This window comes from Ranitomeya variabilis, chromosome 3 (genome assembly GCF_051348905.1).
Source record: "Ranitomeya variabilis isolate aRanVar5 chromosome 3, aRanVar5.hap1, whole genome shotgun sequence".
NCBI classification, from domain to species: Eukaryota; Metazoa; Chordata; class Amphibia; order Anura; family Dendrobatidae; genus Ranitomeya; species Ranitomeya variabilis.
In genome coordinates, this window is record NC_135234.1 from 768889908 (window position 1) to 768909319 (window position 19412).

Genomic DNA, 19412 nt, shown 5'->3' on the forward strand with positions numbered 1-19412 from the left:
TTTCATACTTTTTTCCTCCCATCGTCTATTTTCAATCAGGATCTTGCCAGGAACCGAGTGAGGTAAAGACCTATTCCACTTAGGATCACAACAGTGGGAGTTTCATGGGCTGTTGGGTCACTTCCTCGTCTTCAGTCCACACCTTCTCCTAGTGCTACACGGTTCTCGTCTATTCTTTAGCGTTCACAAATCTGGATTAGGGACGTCCCTCCTGCAGCAGTGGACCAACCTTACATTTTTGAGTACCTGTCTCTTCCCCACACTAAGGACTGCTTTATGATGTCCTATGGTTTACGGTGTCCCCCAATGAAGCGATGGAGAAAAGAAGATTTTGGGTACCTTCCGTAAAATCTTTTTCTCTGAGCCTTCATTGGGGGACACGACACCCGCTCCCTGTTTGAGCCATTGTAGGTTCAATTTAGGGTAATCTACTTTAACCCCTTTCCCACAGTTTTCTCCCATACTGGTTGGTTCTCTCCCAGCTGGTGGCTATATACTGCTGGGGAGGAGCAAGCTTGATTCTGCATAGTGTCAGCAGCTTACACTCATGGTTTCCTGTGTCCCCAAAAGAAGGTTCCGAGAAACAGATTTTACGGCAAGTATCCAAAATCTTTCTTTGTACACAGTCGCTACGGGAGCTGAAAACAGCAAATCGTTGTTGGTGTCAGGTGTCCACCAACTCCAAGGATAAATCAGCAATACGAGTTGTGGACAATCCAAGGTTTTTTTTTTTTACAGAATTTTTTTCTCAATTGTATTTAACAACGAAATTAAAAAAGAAAAACAAAACAAAACAGGTTTCCTGAGGTTTCGCACTCAAGGCTCCCAGTTCTCATTATTTCCAGCAGGTCTTACGTTCTTATAGTAGTCCACAAAGCTGATCTCGCTTCCGTCTGCCTTCTTGAAGGTGGACGCAGGAGTCATGTTCCAGGCGATCTCATCTATACGGTAGGTTTTATTGTTGTACCTGCACAAAAAGCAGCGTTGATCAGTGAAATTAAAAATTCAGTACAGAGTAAGTGATCAAACAAATCGCAATTTCACGCTCTTTAGGAGAAAAAAAAAAAAAAAAATTGTATATAAAATATTAAAAATATTCTAAAAAAAAAAAAAAAAAAAAATTCTAATGTGATCACGTTTTCCTAGGTCAAAAATACAGAATTTAAAAAAAATAAAATAAGATCAAAAAAAAAAAAAAAAATGATTTAAAGGGCCACTGTCACCCCCCTCCAGCCGTTATAAACTAAAAGAGCCACCTTGTGCAGCAGTAATGCTGCGTTTTAACAAGGTGGCTCTTTTAGTTTTAGGTTCAAGTATACCCCAAATAAAGCGTTTTTATACTTAGCCACAATTCCTGTCTCTAGCCAGGTAGGCGGGTCCTCACTCCCCAGCTTGACCAGCTCCTCTGCTGTCACTCCAATCTTCCTGCGCTTTTGGCGCCACCCCCTCAGCGCTGTTATTGGTTCAAAACCGGTGCCTGCCCAGTGTACTGCTGTGCTGCGCAGACGCAGTAAGCTCTGGCCGTCTGACGGTCCAGCCAGGCTTGCACACTGTGCCTGCGCGGGCATTGCGGCCAGCCACCTTTGGAATCCCCGCCCCGCACTGTGAATAATGCATAACACAGTGCGGGGCTGGGATTCCAAAGGTGGCTGGCCGCAATGCCCGCGCAGGCGCAGTGTGCAAGTCTGGCTGGAACGTCAGACGGCCAGAGCTTACTGCGTCTGCGCAGCACAGCAGTACACTGGGCAGGCGCCGGTTTTGAACCGATAAATAACAGTGCTGAGGGGGTGGCGCCGAAAGCGCAGGAAGATTGGAGTGACGGCAGAGGAGCTGGTCAAGCTGGGGAGTGAGGACCCGCCTACCTGGCTAGAGACAGGAATTGTGGCTAAGTATAAAAACGCTTTATTTGGGGTATACTTGAACCTAAAACTAAAAGAGCCACCTTGTTAGAATGCAGCATTAATGCTGCACAAGGTGGCTCTTTTAGTTTATAACGGCTGGAGGGGGGTGACAGTGGCCCTTTAACGCTGTAAAGTAAAAGAAAATAATGGCAGAACTGCTGATTTTTAGTAGATCCAAGGTTCCTAAAAATACAATATGTGAAGAAACCATTGTATGTACCTCAAAGTGGCATTGACAAAAACTACAGCTCGCCACACAAAAAAGGAGATTTTTTGTGTACTCACCGTAAAATCTTTTTCTCCGAGCCAATCATTGGGGGACACAGGACCATGGGTGTTATGCTGCTTGCCACTAGGAGGACACTAAGTAAACACAAAGAGTTAACTCCTCCTCTGCAGTATACACCCCTTGACTGGCCAGAAACGACTCAGTTCGGTAGTAAAGCAGTAGGAGTAAAACCAAGACATGTAAACTATGTCCAAAACTAAGGAACAAAATACCAACAACAACCAGCCAAAAGGCTAACAGGGCGGGTGCCGTGTCCCCCAATGATTGGCTCGGAGAAAAAGATTTTACGGTGAGTACACAAAAAAAAATCTCCTTTTCTCCTACGCCTCATTGGGGGACACAGGACCATGGGACGTCCTAAAGCAGTCCCTGGGTGGGGAGCAATTGCACTGCTAAAAAACCCCATGTACCACTGGCTTACTGAGGTACCGCTGTCTGCAGAATACGCCTGCCGAGGGCAGCGTCTGCCGAAGCCTGGGTATGGATGTGATAGTGCTTCGTGAAGGTATGCAGACTGGACCAAGTCGCAGCTTTACAAAGCTATTGTGCAGACGCCTGGTGCCGAATGGCCCAAGAAGCGCCGACCGACTGAGTCAAATGCGCCGTAATCCCTGCTGGGACAGGGGTGTTCCTGACGCGATAAGATTCCTGAATGGTGGAACGAATCCATTTGGCAAGAGTGACTTTCGAGGCAGGTAGACCTTTCCTGTGTCCTTCCTGAAGCACGAACAGGACATCCGACTTACGGAAGGGAGCCGTGCGAGAGATGTACCGCCGAAGGGCTCTAACCACATCCAGAGTATGGAGAGCCTTCTCAATACAATGGGTTGGTGCCGGACAGAATGACGGCAAGACAATATCCTCATTTACATGAAAGGAGACGACCTTCGGTAGGAAGGAAGGAGAGTTTCTCAGAACTACCTTGTCTGAGTGAAAAATCAAGAAGGGGGCGGCAAGAGAGCCGCCAACTCAGAAACCCTCCTGATTGACGTAATCGCCACGAGAAAGACCACCTTCCATGAAAGGAGGGTGAGAGAAATGTCCTGCAATGGTTCGAAAGGGGCCTCCTGAAGAACTCCGAGAACCAAGTTAAGATCCCATGACGCCAAAGGCATTCTATAGGGAGAAACCACTCGGGAGACTCCTTGGATGAACGTCTTAACGGACAGTTTGGAAGCGATCTTCCGTTGGAAAAGGACGGACAACGCGGACAGCGAGCTTAGGGCAAGGCCTGAGTCTAGACCGGATTGGAGAAACGCCAGAATGGACGGAATGGAAAAGACCAAGGGAGAACGTCCATGGGTATGGCACCATGAAAAGAAGATGCGCCAGGTACGATGATAAATGCGCATGGATACGGGTTTCATAGCGCGAATCATGGTAGAAGAAACCCCTGGAGAGAATCCGGCTTGGGCTAAAATCCAGGATTCAAACGGCCACGCCGTCAAAGACAGGGCCCCGGAGTTCTGGTGGTAAAACGGGCCCTGTGAAAGGTGGTCCGTGCGATCTGGAAGGCGCCAGGGGGTGTCGTTGACCATTTGGACGAGTTCCGCGTACCATGCTCGGCGCGACCAGTCGGGCGCGACGAGAATCACCGGTCTCCCCTCTGCTCTGATCTTCTTGATGACTCTCGGAAGCAGAGGAAGAGGCAGAAATATGTATGGCAGCTGGAACCGATGCCACGACAGGACCAGGGCATCTGCCCCGTCGGCGCAAGGATCGCGGGAACGAGCAATGAACTGGGGAACCTGGTTGTTGAACTTCGAGGCCATGAGATCCACATCCCGCGTCCCCCAGCGAAGGCAAATCTGCTGGAAGACTTCCGGATGGAGGGACCACTCGCCCGAGGCAAGACCTTGGCGACTGAGGAAGTCCGCTTCCCAATTCTCCACGCCCGGTATGTGGATTGCCGAAATGAGCGAGTGATTGGTCTCGGCCCAGCGCAGGATGTGGGAGACTTCGAGCATGGCTGCCCTGCTGCGGGTTCCCCCTTGTCGGTTGATGTACGCCACAGCCGTGGCGTTGTCGGATTGTATTCTGATGGGATGGCCTGCGAGAAGGTGGTGAAAGTTGCGTAAGGCAAGAGTGATTGCTCGAATTTCCAAGATATTGATTGGGAGACACGACTCCCTTGTGGACCAACGACCCTGTGCCGTGTGGTGATTGAAAACTGCGCCCCAACCCAAGAGGCTGGCATCGGTGGTTACCACTAACCAAAGCACAGGAAGAAAGGACTTCCCTTGGTTCAGGGAGGACTGTAACGTCTACCACCTGAGGGTCTGCCTGACTGGCGGGGGCAGGCGAAAACAACGGTCGAGGGAATTCGGGCTCCTGTCCCAGGCTAACAGGAGCGCCTGTTGCAAAGGGCGGAGATGGAACGGCTTCCATTGCCGCAACCATTTTTCCCAGGATGCGCATAGTGAAGCGAATGGAGTGAGGGACTGGGCGGGAGAGCTTGCGCGCTCCCTGTTGTAAGGATAAAACCTTCTCTGGAGGGAGAATGACCAACCCGCGGGAAGAGTCCAGAATCATGCCGAGGAAGCAGATTTGCTGAGCCGGCACTGGAGATGATTTCTCGAAGTTGATTTTCCAACCCAGGTGAGAAAGAGAATCCACGGTGATGCTGACAGACTCCTCGCAGGCGGACTGGGACGGACCTTTGATTAATAGGTCGTCTAGATAGGGTAGGACTACCACTCCCCGAGCGTGAAGAATGGCCATGACAGCCGCCATGACCTTTGTGAAGACTCTGGGGGCGGTGGCAAGTCCGAAGGGCAAGGCCACAAACTGGAAGTGTTCTCCTTGGACTGCGAAGCACAGGAACTGCTGATGAGGAGGAAAAATTGGAATGTGTAGATAAGCATCCTTGATATCTATAGATGCAAGGAACTCTCCTTTTTCCAGGGACGCGACAACAGAACGGAGCGAGTCCATCCTGAAGTGTAGGACCCGTACGAACTTGTTCAGCAGTTTGAGGTCCAGTATGGGCCGTAGAGTCCCGTCCTTCTTTGGGACCATGAAAAGGTTGGAGTAAAACCCCTTGAACCTTTGGTCTCGAGGGACCGGAGCGATGACCCCGTCCCTTTGAAGCGCCTGTATGGCCTGAAAGAGATGTGACGCCTTTGATTTGGGGGGAGAAGACTGGAAGAAACGCGGAGGGGGGATGGAAGAATAGCCGGATTACTTACGGTAATGCTCTTTTAATGAGTCCATGACAGCACCCACTGGAGAGATAGGGATCCGCCCCAAGGAACAGGAAACCTACAGAGACATAAAAGGGGGCGGTCCCCCTCTCCTCCTCAGTTTAATTTCAGAGTACCCGGAGGACCGCCAGTGTTAGTCAATCATCACAATGTATCATCAGAATATAAACTTCATAGAAGTAATTACATTGGCTTTTATTAGGGAGGGATGTGACTGGGTGCTGTCATGGACTCATTAAAAGAGCATTACCGTAAGTAATCCGGCTATTTACCCTTCGCCATGACAGCACCCACTGGAGAGATTTCCAGAGACCAACACCTAGGGGGGGACCACCGTGCTGAGGATAGTCCTGCCAAAGTGTAGGTCAGAGTCAGAAGACAGGTCAAGCCTGTAGTGATTATAGAAAGTGGAAGGAGCCAACCAAGTTGCAGCCTTACATATATCTTCGATTGGCACGTTCCCTTTTTCGGCCCAGGAAGAAGCCATGGCTCTGGTGGAATGTGCTTTGATGCCCTCCGGAGGTTCTTCATTTTTCATGGAATAGGCCAACCGGATAGCGTCTCTTATCCACCTGGATAATGTTGCTCTTGTGACTCCATATCCTTTCTTTTTGCCCTGGAAGGATATGAACAGAGCCCTACTCTGCCTCCAACTACTAGTTTTCTCAATATATTGCAAAACTACTCTCCTGACGTCTAAAGTATGGAATTTTTGTTCTTCAGGAGTAGAGGGGTCTTTAAAGAAAGTAGGAAGATGTATCTCCTGTGACCTGTGGAACTTCCCTGCTACCTTAGGAAGGTATAGGGGGTCCGGTTTTAGGATTAGTCTGTCATGAAATGTGAGAAGGTAAGGTTGATCTATCGACAAGGCCTGAATGTCGCTGACTCTTCTAGCCGATGTTAAGGCTACTAAGAAGGCTGTTTTTAACGACAAGTGTTTTAACGATGCTGTGTCTATAGGCTCAAACGGAGATTCTGTTAGAGAGTCTAAGACTAGATTTAGATCCCACGGAGCTACTCTAGGTATGTGGACAGGAGTAACTCGTTCACAGGCCGTGATGAAGCGGGATACCCATTTATTACCAGCAATATTATGGCCATAGAGGGCACCCAGAGCGGACACCTGGACCTTTAGTGTGTTAACTGACAGACCTAACTCTTTCCCTTTCTGTAGAAATTCTAGTATAGATTTTATTGGGACTTCAGAGGGGTTTGAACTAGTATGGAACTGAAGAAACTTCTTCCATACTTTGGTGTAAATTTTTGTTGTAGATGGTTTCCTGCTAAGCAGGAGTGTATCAATTAGGCCTTTTGAAAACCCCCTGGAATTTAATATCTGCCTTTCAAATTCCAGGCCGTCAGGTGGAGGCTGTCCACCTGAGGGTGGAAGAAAGGTCCCTGGGAGAGAAGGTTTGGGATTGAGGGAAGGACCCAAGGATCCGTCACCGACATCGACCGCAGGCACGAGAACCATGGTCTCTTGGGCCAGAATGGCGCTATTAGTATTATCCTGGCCTGCTCTTCCCTGATTTTCCGTATTACTTGTGGAAGCAGAATTATCGGAGGGAAAGCATACGCCAGCTTGAATTGCCAGGGTGTTTGAAGAGCATCTAGAATGTCCGGGTGATCTGCACGGGACCGAGATGCGAATTTGTGGACTTGTTTGTTTTGTTTTGTAGCGAACAGGTCTATTTGGGGTTTGCCCCATAACAATGTTATCTTGTGGAAAATGTGAGGATTGAGACACCATTCTCCTTGATGAAGAGTGTGTCGACTTAGGAAGTCCGCTTGTTGATTGTCCTCTCCTTTGATGTGGACTGCCGAGAGGGACAACAGATGCTTTTCGGCCAGGATTAAGGTACTGTTTGCGGAAGACATTAGAGCGTCTGATCTTGTGCCGCCTTGTTTGTTTAAATACGCCACTGTCGTAGTGTTGTCTGAACAGATTCGGACGTGGCTTCCTCGTAGCTGTGGGAGAAATTGACGCAGTGCATAGTTTACCGCATTCAATTCTTTTAGGTTTGATGAATATAAATCCTCATTCTTATCCCAGGTTCCCTGGCAGAATCTATCTCCCATGTGTGCGCCCCACCCGTGGGGACTAGCGTCCGTAGTTATCGTGTGGGATGGTGATATTACCCAAGGGACACCCCCCGCTAGGTTGTCTTTATTTAGCCACCATTCTAAGGAGGATAAGACTTTGTCGGATAAAGTTATTTTTGATTCAAGGTGCCCCAGAAATTTCCTCTGTTCCCGAAGTATCTGATGTTGTAATGTTCGGGTATGAAGTTGTGCCCACTGAACGGCTGGAGTACAGGAGGAGAGGGATCCTAGCAAGGACATTCCTGCTCTCAGGGACATTTGAGGTTTGTGAATGGCCGCCATAACTTTACCCTCTATAAGAGATATTTTTTCTTGGGGAAGTAGACATTTTTGCTTTATGGAATCTAGATTAAATCCCAAAAATGTTTGAAGAGAAAGTGGGAGGAGTCTGGATTTTTTATAGTTGACGATCCAGCCCAGGCTTTCTAAGGACGAGACAGTGTCAGCTAATCGTTCCGCACACTGAAGGGACGAATTCCCTACAACTAAAAAATCATCTAAGTAGGGAATGATTAATGTGTCTCTTTGGCGAAGGTAGGCCATTACTTCTAACATTACCTTCGTGAAGATCCTGGGTGCCGTGGAGAGACCGAAGGGCATGGCTGTATACTGGAAATGATGAATCTCCCCCTCAAGAGTTACTGCCACTCTTAAGTATTTTTGATACCTACTATGGATAGGGAGATGGTAGTAGGCATCTTTTAAATCAATGCCGCCCATTCTACAATTTGGAAAAAGGAGCTTAATGGCCGATCTAATAGACTCCATTTTAAACGTATAATTTTTAATAAATGTATTGAGTTTTTTAAGATTTATAATTGTTCGAAAAGAACCATCGGGTTTAGGGATTAAAAATAACGGAGAGTAGAACCCTTTACCCTCTTGTCCCTTTGGCACCCGAACTAAAACATTTTTAACTATAAGACTTCTAATTTCCAGTTCAAGGGCCTTCTGTTGCACTGGTGAGGAAAGGGCTGTTAAAATAAAGGAATCATGGGGAATTTGGAGGAATTCTATTTTCATTCCTTCCTTAATAATATTTAGCACCCAGGAACTTGACGTGATTTTTCGCCATTGGGGAAAGAAAAATTTTAACCTGCCCCCTACTGGGGTGTCTGGTGTTTCAGAATTTGTTGTCTCTACGGAAGGGGGGGCCTTTGAACATAGTGCCACCCTGTTTTCCCTCTCTTGTGGCCCATCGTGACGGTCTTTCATTTTGTGTTCTTTTCCCGAACGGCCTCTTCCTAAAGGTCTTCCTATAGAAAGGAATTGAGGGGTCAGGGAAGGCTTTTTTCCTCTCTTTTGCTTTTTTGAGGATCTCGTCTAATGCTTTCCCAAACAAAAACTCACCCTCACACGGAATAGCGCAGATCTTAGCCTTTGACTGCGTATCCCCCTTCCAGCTCTTCATCCATAACGCACGTCTGGCATTATTAATTAGACCGGCTGACCTTGCTGCGAGGCGAAGGGAGTCAGCTGAAGCATCGGCCATGAATGCTGCTGCACCTCTAATTAGTGGTATCGCATCCCGCAATTTTTGTCTGGAGACCCCCTGTTCGATTTGTTGATCCAGCTGATCAATCCACACAAGCATGGATCTAGCTGTACACGTGCTGGCAATTGATGGCTTAAATATGCCCGTGGAAGCCTCCCATGATCGTTTCAGTGACGACTCTGCCTTCCGATCTAGAGGATCAGAAAGTAGGCCCGCATCCTCGACTGGTAGGGCTGACTGTTTTGAGGTGGAGGCGACTGCAGCGTCCACCTTAGGGATTTTAGTCCATGAAATTAACTCCTCATCATTAAAGGGGTACTTCCTTTTGGAGGCTGACGGGAGGAAACCTCTCTGGTCCTGTTTCTCCCACTCCCTCTTTATCAGAGCCTTAACCGCAGGAATTACTGGGAATGCTCTTCTCTTCCTCTCCGCCAACCCTGCAAACATGATGTCTTGTGCAGTTTGGTCGTCTTTTGTATCCTCACAACCTATAGTATTCCTGATGGACTTTACTAGGTTGTCCACCCCATCAAGGGGAAAACAAGCTCGACCCTCAATGTCGGAATGTGTTGAGGAAGAGGATGACGCCTGCGAGGAGTCTGAGTGGATAACGCCTTCCTCCTCGGACTCAGAGCTAGATACAGCCTTTTCTTTCCCGGATCTTTTAGGGGGGGTACTGGCTTGTGAGATGGCCTGTAGTTCCTCTCTAATTATGGCCCGTATATCTGTGACCGACATAGATGGACTCTGCATTGTTTCCGTCATACACTGATTGCAGAGTTTTTTGGGGTGGGAATCTGGGAGAGGCTCGTCACATAACGCACATTGCTTGTGCTTAGATTTCTGTCTCCTTTTGGCCTGGGAGAAGAAGACATTTGTGGAAAAGGGTGTCAGCTTTATAGGCAGAGGGGAAATCACACTCACCCAGTGAAGCTGTACGGTACCGAAATAGGAGGCTGCGACTTTCTGGATCTTGAATCCTTGGTCTCACTCCTGTGGCTGGCATCTGAGGACTTTCTGCTGGCTGGCTCACCTGCTGGGTCCACAGTCTTGCCTGGGGACGACATGTTGCATCGCCTGTGCGTTTGCAACTTCCCCTCTTTTATAGGCCAGATCCGGTCAGTAACTTTTTTTTTTTTTTTTTTTCTGCAGTGCACTGCGCATGCGCGAAACCGCGCTTTTCCCCACCGCTGTGTGAGTGACCCGGAAGTGTCCTCTACCTCCGGGTCACTCTGGGGATTCTTACACCGCTCCTGCGCATGTGCGGCCGCCATTATCCCGGCCTGCGCTATGGAGCGGTGTACCGGCTGCCGCTGCAGCTGTGCCGCAGATCCCGGACCCTTTACCTGTGGTCCGCGTCTGGAGCCTCTCAAGGCCGCACCTCTGCAGCGTTGTTCCGTGGAATCGGCGTCGTCTCCCCCGGACTCAGCCATCCCACATGCCGGCCAGACGAGGGGGGAGCCGTCTAACGGAATCTCCCCCGACGCTGCATCTGGACTGCATCCCCTGCCGTTCCCGCAGAGACCGCACAGGCGGATGCTCCTAGCCCAGGTAAGATCTTCTGTAGACTTCAGAGATCCTGTCCCCTGGGAACAGGAAACCTAAACTGAGGAGGAGAGGGGGACCGCCCCCTTTTATGTCTCTGTAGGTTTCCTGTTCCTTGGGGCGGATCCCTATCTCTCCAGTGGGTGCTGTCATGGCGAAGGGTAAAAACTCGATTTTGTATCCGGAGGACACGAGCTCTCTGACCCACTGGTCGTGAACGACCGAGAGCCAATTCTGACGGAACAAAAGAAGGCGTCCGCCTACTCTGTCTGTGTCCGTCGGACACGCCAACGAGTCATTGTGTGGAAGGTTTAAGGGATGTGGACGGCTTAGGGGCAGACGGTCTCGGTTTCCAGGAACGGTTTGGTCTGTATGAGACCTGGGATGTTCTGTTGTCCCGTCGTCCCGAACCAGGGGAAGAGGAGGACCAACCGGAGTTGTTACGAAAGGACCGGAATCGAAACTGCTGTTGATTCCTAAAAGGCCGGGCCGGTTTTTGCTGGGGAAGAAATTTACTCTTCCCTCCGGTAGCGTCAGAAATTATTTGGTCTAGTTTCTCCCCGAATAAATGACCCGCTTGGTAAGGTAGAGAAGTCAGCGACTTCTTAGAAGCAAAATCTGCTCGCCAATCGCGGAGCCATAAGGCCCTCCTGATGGAATTGGCGTTTGCCGCTGCTTGCGCTGCGCAATTCGCCGCATCTATGGAAGCGTTAACCACGAAATCTCCGGCCTGAGCTATCTGGCTAGCTAGTCTGGCCGCCTCTGGGGGAAGAGTACTGCCGTGGACGGAAGAGGTTAACACATCTGCCCAGGCCACCATAGCCTTAGCTACCCAGGTAGCTACAAAGGATGGAAGAAGAGCTGCTCCTGAGACTTCAAAGACTGAGCGAGCCAAATAATCAATTTGACGGTCAGAGGGATTTTTGACTGATGAACCATCTGACAGGGATAAGACCGTTTTGGATGCGAGTCGCGGTACGGCCGGATCCACAGAAGGAGAGAAAAGCAACTCCTTGACCAGATCCTTAGAGAAAGGATATTTAGCTTCCGTGGCTTTCTGAGCCGTGAAGCGCTTCTCAGGGTGCTCCCTGTGTTTTTGGATAAGGTTCTGAAACTCAGGGTGATTAGCAAATATCTTTTGGACGCGTTTAGTCCTTTTAAAAGATACGACGTGTTCCTGAGAGGAAGCAGATTCGTCGTCCACCATTAACGTTTTGTTGACTGCCTCAATAAGGGAGTCAAGGGTCTCCTGACTAACAGAGGAGTCTTGGGTTAAAGATTCCTCCGACTCATATACCGAGTCCCGTACGCTGCGACCCTCAGGGGAGGGAGAGCGAGAAGATCTTTGAAGGAGAGGAAAAATTAAACACAAATGAAAACTGCTCATCATTAAGCGTCAATTACATAAATTTGGTTCCAAAAGTGAAGGAACAGAATGTACCCAGGTGATCCGTTTCCTTCTAGAGGCGCCGGTGCCCACAGAGCGGCCGAGTACGAGGCACATGGCGGCTCTTAGGCTTCTTTCACACTTCCGTTTTTACAATCTGAACAGGATCCGTCAAAATGTTGAAATGACGGATCCTGTGCAGATTGTATATAACGGGTGCACTGGGCCTGTTTTTCCTGACTGACCCGTCGAAGCTATGTGCACTTGTTGTGTATGAGTCTTCGCAGCGGTTTTCCGCTGCAAAAAACGCATACACAAAACCTAGGTTAAAAATTATTAAAAGTAATAATAATAATAAAAAAAAAAAATAAATAAAATAATAATAAAAAAAAAATCGCAATACTCTTTACCTTCCGGCATCCCGCGCAGCGTTACGGATGCTCGTGATGCTCCCGGCAGCTGGCGTTCCCAATAATGCCTTGCGTGCAATGACCTCTACATAGGCAGCATCAATAGTAAAAAGAGAGAGAGAGCGAGAAAGAGAATTTCCCTGACTGGAAATTCTTCCACGCATGCTCAGTTTTCAAAAGACGGCACAGTCGCTGGATTCCTGCTTTTCACAGTCAGTGACGGATCCTGCACCCATAGGCTTTCATTATAGCCAACGCCGGACAGTGCAGGACCTGTCACTGAGCGATATTCCGACGTGCAGAAAAAACGTTCCTCTGAATGTTTTCTCCGCTCGACGGACAGCGATTTTCCGACGGATCCAGTGCACGACGGATGAAACGGATGGCCATCCATTACAATTTGTCACTAATACAAGTCTATGGGAAAAAACAGGATCCAGTAGAAAAATTAGCTGGATCCTGTTTTTTTTTCAAAAATCAACGGATTTCAACAGGAGAGAAAAGACGGAAGTGTGAAAGAGGCCTTACTTGGTGAGGACGATCTGTCCGATCAGCTCCTTGCAGCAGGCGTCCTGGAACCTCTGAGGGCCACACGATGAGTACAGGCTGCTCATGATGTCGTGCACAGTCTCGTTCCTGAGGACTTTATGGCTGACATCAATGCTCAACATGATGCTGGACTCATACTGGAGGATGGAGGTGGAAAACCCCGGCCAGATGGAGAGTCTGATGGGAGAGAAGACAGGACGGAGGGTGAAGATGGAGGAGAAAAGTAACAGCATCAGTGTGTACAGACACCTACAGGCAACAGCAGGGAGCCAGCAAACAGCAGAAGGATTCTGTGCCTACATACATTACTTATCCTCCAGAGCTGCACTCTCTATTCTGCTGGTGCAGTCACCGTGTACATACATTACATTACTGATCCTGAGTTACATCCTGTATTATATTCCAGAGCTGCACTCACTATTCTGCTGGTGCAGTCACTGTGTACATACATTACATTACTGATCCTGAGTTACATCCTGTATTATACTCCAGAGCTGCACTCACTATTCTGCTGGTGCAGTCACTGTGTACATACATTACATTACTGATCCAGAGTTACATCCTGTATTATACTCCAGAGCTGCACTCACTATTCTGCTGGTGCAGTCCCTGTGTACATACATTACATGCTCCCATGAGTACAGCATGGTCAGTCCCATGTAAACCCTGCTCTGCTGGTTACCGGTGGGCTCGGACTTCGGTGGCGTCGCTCGGGTTGTAGTAGTTGCGTCCTATCTGCTTCATGTCCATGATCTTCAGGAGTCTGGGGGGAGAGAACAGGCGCTGTCAGCTCTGCAGGTGGAGGACGTGTGTGATCCCAGCAGTGGGCGAGGGGATGTGGGATCCACTGGAAGATGTGACTGAGGTTTTATCATTTTGGGGAACAGACAACAAATAATTCAGGGTTTTTCTTCTTTTTGCTTTACAAAGTGTAACGCAGGAAATGAATCACTTTAGATTTTCACAGATCAGACTTTCCTGGATGTGGCGATAACAAATAGGATTTTTTTAGTGTTCATCATTAATGATGGGAAAGGCGGTCAGATCAGAAGATTAGAGATTTTATGTTTTTTATATGTAGATTTCTATTGTGGCTTTGTGTTTAATATTCTTCATCCGAGACCAGAACTTGTCAGTATTGCCGTATAGAGCAAACGTCACGGCCTCCTATAAAGCCCAGAGGTGCGGACACGGCGTCTAGTGCCACCCTGCAGCCGTGTCACGGAGGGGCCGCTCTGCACCTGGAGGCCCCCCAGTCAGGAATGTGCAGCTCAAATGCAGGTCAGCGATTGTCTGCAGCATGTACGGTGTTAAACAGCGATCAGAGCAGAACGTTTTTAATGATACCACTTTTGTGCAGATATGTTCTTTTGATCGCCCGTTTTTGCATTTTAATGCAATGTCACGGCGACCAAAAAAATGTAATTCTGGCGTTTCAAATTTTTTTCCTCGCTACGCCGTTTAGCGATCAGGTTAATGCTTTTTATTTTTATTCATAGATTGGTCGATTATGAACGCGGCGATACCAAATATGTGTAGGTTTGATTTTTTTTTTTTATTGTTTTATTTTGGATGGGGCGAAAGGGGGGTACCAAATATGTGTAGGTTTGATTTTTTTTTTTTATTGTTTTATTTTGGATGGGGCGAAAGGGGGGTGATTTAAACTTTTATTATTTTTAAAAACATTTTTTTTTTTTTTTTACTTTTGCCATGCTTCAATAGCCTAGAAGCTGGCACCACTCGATCACCTCTGCTACATAGCAGCGATCATCAGATCTCTCCTATGTAGCTGAATTCCAGGCTTGCTATGAGCGCTGACCACAGGGGGGCACTCACAGCAGGCCGGCATCAGTAACCATAGAGGTCTCCAAGATCTCTATGGTTACTATGCAGAAGCATCGCTGACCCCCGATCATGTGACGGGGACGGCGATGAGCGCATTTCCGGCCGCGCGGCCGGAAGCGGTAGTTAAATGCCGCTGTCACAGCGGCATTTAACAGGTTAATAGCGGCGGGTGAATCGCGATTTCACCCGCCGCTATTGCGCGCACATGTCAGCTGTACAAAACAGCTGACATGTCCCGGCTTTGATGCGGGCTCAGCGCCAGAGCCCACATCAAAGCAGGGGACCAGACATGCGCCGTACTAGTACGGGGCACGTCGGGAAGGGGTTAAAGGGGTATTCCCATCTCCAAGATCCTACACCAATATGGAGCAGAAGAAAAAATTATTATTAACCCTTTTCTGACCTCGGACAGGATAGTACGTCTGAGGTCAGATCCCCGGCTTTGATGCAGGGCTCCGGCGCTGAGCCCACCTCAAAGCCGCGACATGTCAGCTGTTTTGAACAGCTGACATGTGCGCGCAATAGCGGCGAGTGGAATAACAATTCACCCGCCACTATTAACTAGTTAAATGCCGCTGTCAAACGCTGACAGCGGCATTTAACTACCGCTTCCAGCTGCGCGTCCAGAAATGCGCTCATCGCCGACCCCGTCACATGATCGGGGGTCAGCGATGCGTCGGCATAGCAACCAGAGGTCTCCTTGAGACCTCTATGGTAACTGATGCTGGCTTGCTGTGAGCGCCCCCCTGTGGTCGGCGCTCATAGCAAGCCTGGAATTCAGCTACATAGGAGCGATCTGATGATCGCTGATATATAGCAGAGCCGATCGTGTTGTGCCTGCTTCTAGCCTCCCATGGAGACTATTGAAGCATGGCAAAAGTAAAAAAAAAAAAAAGTTTTAAAAAAAAATGAAATAATAATAATAAAAAAAATAAATAATATATTAAAGTTTAAGGCTACGTTCACATTTGCGTTGTGCGCCGCAGCGTCGCCGCATGCATCATGCGCCCCTATATTTAACATGGGGGCGCATGGACATGCGTCGCACTTGCGTTTTGCGCCGCATGCGTCACTGCGGCGCACGCGTCCGGGCTCAGAGGACGCAGCAAGTTGCATTTTTGCTGCGTCCAAAATCAATGAAAAAAAGGACGCATGCGGCGCAAAACGCAGCGTTGTGCATGCGTTTTTGTTTGCGTTGTGCATTGCGGCGCCGACGCAAATGTGAACGTAGCCTAAATCACCCCCTTTCGCCCCATTCAAAATAAAACAAAAATAAAATCAAACCTACACATATTTGGTATCTCCGCGTTTAGAATCGCCCGATCAATAAATCAATAAAAAAAAGCATTAACCTGATCGCTAAACGGCGTAGCAAGAAAAAAAATTTGAAACGCCAAAATTACTTTCTTTTGGTCGCAGCAATATTGCATTAAAATGCAATAACAGGCGATCAAAAGAACGTGTCTGCACCAAAATGGCATCACTAAAAACGTCAGCTCGGTGCGCAAAAAATAAGCCCTCACCCGACCCCAGATCATGAAAAATGGAGATGCTACAGATATCGGAAAATGGTGCAATTTTTGGGGTTTTTTTTTTTTTTTAGCAAAGTGTGGAATTTTTTTTTCACCCAGACACGTTTGGTGTCTATGAACTCATAATGACCTGGAGAATCATAATGGCAGGGCAGTTTTAGCATTTAGTGAAGCTAAATATTTGCAGTTATTTGCAATTTCACCGCAGTTGGAATTTTTTTTCCCATATTCTAGTACACGTCATGGTAAAACCAATGGTATCATTCAAAAGTACAACTTATCCCGCAAAAAATAAGCCCTCATATGTCCATATTGATGGAAAAATTAAAAAATAAAAAAAGTTATGGCTCTGAGAAGGAGGGGAGCGAAAAACGAGCACGGAAAAACGGAAAACCCCAAAGTCATGAAGGGGTTAACAGCGAATACCTCCAATTAGATATGTAGTGTAGTTCTTCTGATTCACCGTGTTGCTCATGTGCAGGGCATTAAGCTTAGGTATCCATGGTTTCAACCACTAACAACTGTCACTATATAAGTGGTCATAACCATGGAAACCTAAGCTTACTGCCAAGCACTGCACATGGGGTAAGCAACACAGCAAATTAGAAGAACTGTACTACATTTGTAATTGGAGATATTTGCTAATTTTATTATTACACCTACTACATATTGGGATAAAATCTTGGAGATGGGAAGACCCCTTTAAAAGGGGTTGTCGAGGATTAGAAGAACATGGCTGCTTTCTTTCATCCCCAAACATGAAGTGTGCGTGGTAACGCAGCTCCAGTCACTTCAATGGAGTTGGCGTGCAATACGACCCATGGTCAGGAGTGGCGCTGTTCCTGAAATAAAGCAGACATGTTTTTCTAACCCTGGACAACCCTTTAACAGTATTATAAATGGAGCGTGAAAGGTGGGGGCCTGGTTTAAGATTTTCCATTGGGGCCAAGGAGCCTAAAGTTTCAGTCTTGCAGGAGAGCCTCCAGATACAGGACAGTTTGCTGATCGGTTCACACCATTACTGTAAAAGGAACACTCCCAAATTATCATGTTACCCCCTCGTCTGACTGCTGGAGAGGAGGTCCAGCATGAACACCTCGGCTCCATTCAAAACGGGTTCTGCAGCGTCCAAATTTGGGATGGTGTGAGGTCCCAATGGTCGGGGAAAGGGGGAGTAACCTAAAATTTTGGGATTAACCCTTTAAAGCCGATAATTTTACAGTCCTACATCACTCTGACCTTCGGAAAATGATGTTGTAGAAATGGAAGCAGGTGGGCGAGGTCGGTGGAAGCTCGTTGGTCAGGGTGATTGTTATCCGCACGTTCTCTCCATTTCGAGTTTGGCTGAACACCTCGGTGACCTTCAAAAACAAACAAAAAAAAATCCAAAACCATCAAATGCAATCACCGTTACGTCAACTACCAGAGAGGAGTGAAAGGACAGATATTGGTGATCAGAAAGGTCATCAATGTCAGATCAAACATGGTCCCAAGTGACCCACGAGGCCTTGTCTGGTTACACGCGGCACCTCCATCACTGCCCTCCATCGATGACCCGCTGTCCTTGGAACAACTTTACCTTATTCAGTCTTTTTGGTAAAAACAACACAGTTCCATCAAACGCCCGGGCCTTCCCGATGGTTTCTTCGTGCTGGTACAGGAGGGCATACCGCAAACGCTTGGACTCCATGGCGGGGTTGAAGTCAACGTGATACTGGTACAGGGCCCACTGTGGTCGGGACACCAGCTTGATGTGGTTGGTCACAAGAGAAATGAGGGTTCCAGAGGAGCCTGCCGATATTAGGGGAGATGGTTATATTTTACCCATTTGAACCAGTCACGGAAGACGACGTGATCAGGCTCTTCTCGCCCTACTACTTGCAACAGTGACCCTATTCCCTCATCTCCTCCAGTCCCTTTCCCTGGCTGTCACCACTCACCTAACAAAAATATTCAACCCTCCCTCTCTCCCGGTATCTTTCCCTCCTCATTTACACACGCCAGTATACTTCCATTACCTAAAAAAAACATCCATTGACAAACTGTGCTACCAACTATAGACCTGTCCCTAATCTCCCTTCATCTCTAAACTCCTGGAACGCCTGGTCCACTCCCGTGCAATCCGCTATCTCTCAGATCACTCTTCTGGACCCTCTACAATGCGGCTTCCTCTCTATACACTCTACTGAAAAGTCTCTAATGATCTACTAACAGCTAAATCTAATGGTCTCTGCTCCCTGCCGATCTCCTGGATCTCTCTGCAGCATGTGACTGTGGATCATCAGCTCCTCCTCACTATGCTCCGCTCTATCGGGCTCAAGGACACCGTTCTCTCCTGGTTCTCCTCCCATCTCTGACCGCTCCGTCACTATCTTTTGCTGGCTCCTTCTCCTCCTCCTTTCATCTTCCCCTTACTGTTGGGGTTCCTCAAGGATCAGTCCTAGGCTAGTTCTCATTGTACACCACCCCTATTGGACAATCACGCCTGCATTATTACATAACACCAGTGATTGTCTTTCACTATCTCCAACATCATGTCCTCCCTCTATCTGAAACTAAACCTGTCAAAAACAGAACCCCTTGCGTTTCCTCCATCTGCGAACCTACCTATGCCCGACATTGCCATTTCCGTGTGTGGTTCTGTCAAGGTGAAAATGTATTTTCTTATATACCTTTGTATTTTTATATATATATTTATACTCTTTTTGTACTTTTATATCATATACTGTGAAACAATAAGTTTTTCCTATCTGCTAGCTAATGCAAATGTAATTGTATTAAAGATGGCCGCTAGTGTTCATTCTTCATTTTAGTCCAGCGTCCGAAGAGTTAACTTTAATTTCTTCAGAAACGAAAGTTAAGGAATGAGAAGAAAAGGAGGATCCACCAGAAGACGTCAGAACAAATCAGAAAGACTGAATGCTAGCTTAAACCCCGCCTAATGCACGCCTTCCCCTAACACTCAATATAGTATTGTGTATCTTAGAATAAAGCCAGTTGGTGTGACCTGCAGACATGTGTGGATGCACGGGGCATTAACTAAGTTTGAACCAGCTACCTGTCTGATTTATTCTTATCCGGTACCAGATGCCCTGCACACATATTAATTTGGAATGACTGGTGAAGGAAGGGTATATTGTCGTTTTACGACCC

The 19412-nt window shown here is 47.7% G+C and overlaps 1 pseudogene across 1 annotated transcript in view; it reads right to left on the bottom strand.

Annotated features, from left to right (window-relative positions):
• Positions 1 to 19412, bottom strand: part of LOC143817420 (piwi-like protein 1) — a 113004-nt pseudogene that overhangs the window by 61421 nt on the left and 32171 nt on the right. Inside the window, exons 5-9 of the transcript XR_013224145.1 lie at positions 17839 to 18050; positions 17499 to 17620; positions 13565 to 13645; positions 12862 to 13059; positions 856 to 967 (exon numbers count right to left, since the gene is read on the bottom strand). The product of XR_013224145.1 is annotated as a piwi-like protein 1 (transcript). The remainder of the gene's footprint in view (positions 1 to 855; positions 968 to 12861; positions 13060 to 13564; positions 13646 to 17498; positions 17621 to 17838; positions 18051 to 19412) is intronic.